The 4,206-nt window shown below is 32.4% G+C and overlaps 1 non-coding gene across 1 annotated transcript; it reads right to left on the reverse strand.

Moving 5' to 3' along the window:
* Positions 1-3,377: 3,377 nt before the first annotated feature.
* On the reverse strand, positions 3,378-3,484 carry LOC128578696 (U6 spliceosomal RNA). The gene has a single exon (XR_008377836.1). It is a non-coding gene; the product is annotated as a U6 spliceosomal RNA (small nuclear RNA).
* Between the last annotated feature and the right edge of the window lie 722 nt (positions 3,485-4,206).

Here is a 4,206-nt window from a genome sequence, read left to right on the forward strand (position 1 = left end):
GCCTCTCACCCCTCAAAAACATCCTTTTATGATCTGGTCATAAAAAGCCAGAAGATGTTTTCTTCCTCATCTTTTATTTTTTTTTGTGGTTTTTGGCCGGGGCTGGGTTTGAACCCGCCACCTCCAGCATATGGGACAGGCGCCCTACTCCTTGAGCCACAGGCGCCGCCCATCTTCCTCATCTTTTATTAATTCTATTTGTTAATATCTACTAAACAAATACCTTACATGTGTTTTGCACTGTTCTAGGTGCTGATGATGAGAACATTAAAAAAAAAATTAAAAATTTCCTCTCCTTGCTAAGTTTATATTCAAGTGAGCTGAGAAAGAATATAAACAAAAATAAATAGCTCAAACATTTAAGTTGCCATATGGTGATATATTATGTGTAGAAAAAGTGTAGAAAGGGCATAGAGGACATCAAAAGGGAAGAGATATAATTGAAAATAATGCATAACTGGAGAAGGGACATTTGTGGGAGTGAGACTTGAAGCTATCATAAGAAACTGCAAGTTTATTTATTTATTATATCATAGCTGTGTACATTAGTGCGATCAAGGGGTACAATGTGCTGGTTTCATATACAATTACAAATATCTTCATTGAACTGTTTAATATAGCCTTTATGGCATTTTCTTAGTTACTGTATGTAGACATTTGTATTCTGCATTTAGTAAGTTTCACCTGTACCCATTCTAAGATGCACCGTAAGTATGACCCCACCAAGTATTACCCTCCCTCCACCCCAACCTTCCCCCTCCCCTCCCTCCTTCGGCCCTTTCCCCATATTCTTACCACCCTGAATGCACCTGATCTCATCTGATCTCAGAAGCTAAAAAAACTGCAAGTTTATAAACTCTTAGGCAGAAGCTTTTTTTCATGTGCTTAAGAAAGAGCAAGGGACCAGTGTGATTGCAGAAGTATGAGTGAGGGGAACAGTAATAAGTGAAATGACCAGAAAAGGGGAAGTTGGTATGGGACACCATAGACCAGACGTCCTCAAACTTTTTAAGCAGGGCCAATTCACTGTCCCTCAGACCGTTGGAGGGCCGGACTATAGTTAAAAAAAAGAACTATGAACAAATTCCTATGCACACTGCACATATCTTATTTTGAAGTAAAAAAACAGAATGGGAATAAATACAATCACACCACCTTATGTGCCCGTGTGCTGCAGTTTGAGGACTCCTGCCATAGACCATCATGAGGACTTGGCTTCTATTTCTAGTGAACTCGGAGCCATTGCACATATTGAGAAGAGAAATGATATGATCTGATTTATTTTTTGTAAATCTCAGTTTTTACTGATTTCTTCTAAAAACTGAGGTATGATTTACATACATTAAAATTTATACTTTTTAGTATATAGTACAACAAATGCATATAGTCAGGTAGTCACCTTGAAAGTCATTTATATGTGTATATATATGTGTGTGTATGTCTGTATATATATATGCATGTATGTAGATAGATAGATAGGTAGATAGATAGATAGATAAATAGATAGATAGATCCTGTATTCTTGTTATCAAAATCCAACATGGCGTCAAGCTAGCTTTTCTAGACCACTCTCTTCATGTGATTCCCATAAGACCCTTTTTAGGTCAGCACCTATTCTCCAGGCATAGTACCTGATAATTATTGATCAATTTGCTACCTTGTAATTTTGGCTTTTCCATGTGTTATACAGATTATGTATAACCTTTTAAGTATCTTTTTTACTTAGCAAAACAAATTTGAGATCCATTTGTTTTATTGCCTGTGTATCAGTAATGCATTCCTGTTTATTACTGAGTAGTATTCTACTGTCTGGATGTGCCAGTGTGTTTATACATTCACCTTTTGAAAGATTTTAAATTTATTTCTACTTTTATTTTTGCTTTTGTGAAAGCATTTCCGTGTACGTATGCTTCATTAAATTTAATAAATACTTAGAAGTGGAATTGTCAAGTTTTATGGTATATATATGGCAAATTGTTTCCAAAACAGACCGTGACATTTTATATTCCCAATGTCTCAGACTTTTTGCTCTTCATTCTTGACATAACTTGCAACTTTATTTTGTTGCCATTTTAATAAGCACGCAGTGGTATCTTTTTGTGGGTCTATTTTGCTTTTTGATTTTCTCTAATAAATAATAATGTGATACCTTGTCATGTTCTTCTTTAAAATCTGCACAACTTTTTGATGAGGTTCTATTCAAATTTTCAGCCTAATTCATTTTATTGGAATATTTTCCTTTTTACGTGTATTGTGTTTTGAAATTTGTTTATTTATTTTGGATACAAGTCTTTTACTAGTTTTGAATTTTGCAGATATTTTCTTACATTCTGCAGTTTGCCTTTTCATTTCTTCACAATATATTTCTATTTAACAACTTATTGTTGTATAATCTGCATCAATGATCTGCACATATTTTAAGTATAAATGTGAGAAATTTTGACATATGTATGCATGTGTAAAACCTTACCACATTTAAGATGTGGTTAACATATCCATCACTCCCAAAAGTTTCCCCATGCTTCTTTGTAATCCCTCCCTCCCATCCATCACTGTTTCCTATTCCCTGGCAACCACTGATCTACTTTCTGTTAATATTGATTACCTTGTGAGTTTTAGAATGTTATAAAGCAGAATAATACAATATTTATTTTTAAATTGTCTGGATACTTTTACTCAGATAATTATTTTATTGTTAATCCATGTTATTGTGTGTAGCAATAATCTATTCATTTTATTAGTTGTAATTATGTGTTTATACTGAAATACATTTATTCAGTCATCTGTTGATGAACATTTGAATTGGTCATGGTATCTTATGAGAATTAAAATTTTTAATTTTGAAGAAATTCAATTCATCATTATTGTAATTTTAGGGATATCACATTTTGTTTAGTATTTAAGATATTGTTGCCTAATCCAAGATTATAAGCATAATCTGTTACATTTTATTTTAGAAGCTTGATAATTTTTTATATTACATTTAGTTCTATTATTCATTTTGAGTTAACTTTGATCTATGTTGCAGATTATGGATCAACTTTTTTTGTTTTTATTTTGCATATGAATTTTTTGTTGTTCCATCACTGTTTTTTTTTTTTTTTTTTTTTTGCAGTTTTTGGCCAGGGCTGGGTTTGAACCCACCACCTCTGGTATATGGGGCCGGCACCCTACTCCTTTGAGCTACAGGCACTGCCTCCACCACTGTTTTTTAAAAGTATTCTTTCCCCATTTAGTTGCTTTTGCATCTTTAGTATGTAAAAGTTTTATGAAAGTCGATTGAGCAATAAAAGACTGTCTTTAGTATGAACATGCCAATTTTATTCTTCTTTCTCAAAATTGTTTTGAATGTTTCAGATGCTTCATTAGTCCACATAACTTTTATGGAATGCTTCACGAATTTGTGTGTCATCCTTGCTCAGGGGCCATGTTAATCTTCTCTGTATCGTTCCAATTTTACTAAATGTGCTGCCGAAGTAAGCACAGTCCACATAACTTTTATAACAAGATTATTTATTTCTACAAATTGAAAATCAGTTGGGGAAGAAATGATATGTCAGCAATATTGAGGTTTCCAAATTATGAACACAGCATATCTTTTCATATATCTAAATCTTCATTGACTTTTTCCTCAGTGCTTTATTTCACCATGTAGATCTTATGCACATTTAAAAAATATTTATATGAAAGTAATCCATGTCTGGTGCTTTGTAAATGGTGCTGTATTTTTACTTTTAAATTTCAATTGTTGATTCCTACTTAGAAATACAATAGATTTTTAAATATTGGCCTTGCATCCTGAAACTTTGGCAAAATAATTTATTAGTTCTAGTGGCTTTTGCATGGACTCTTTAGGATTTTTTAACTTAGATAATTGTGTCATATGTATATAGAGATAACATTGTTCCTTTGCAGTTCAAATCCCTTTTATTTGTTTTTTTTTTTTCTTTATTCCCAGTCAGGATCTCCACCAAAATTGTTGAATATGAATGACGAGAGTTGATGTCCTTGACTTGTTTGTGATTTTAGGAAGAAGCATTCAGTTTTTCACCATTAAGTATGATGCTAGATGTAATATGTATTATAAGCCTAAAGAAGCTTCATTTTTTTTTCTTTTTCTTTTCTTTTGTTTACTGGTAAACTTTATGATGAATAAAAATTGAATTTTAATAAATGCTGTTTTTTTCATCTATTGAAGGCTCTTAA

The sequence above is a fragment of the Nycticebus coucang genome, chromosome X (assembly GCF_027406575.1).
Source record: "Nycticebus coucang isolate mNycCou1 chromosome X, mNycCou1.pri, whole genome shotgun sequence".
Lineage (NCBI taxonomy): Eukaryota > Metazoa > Chordata > Mammalia > Primates > Lorisidae > Nycticebus > Nycticebus coucang.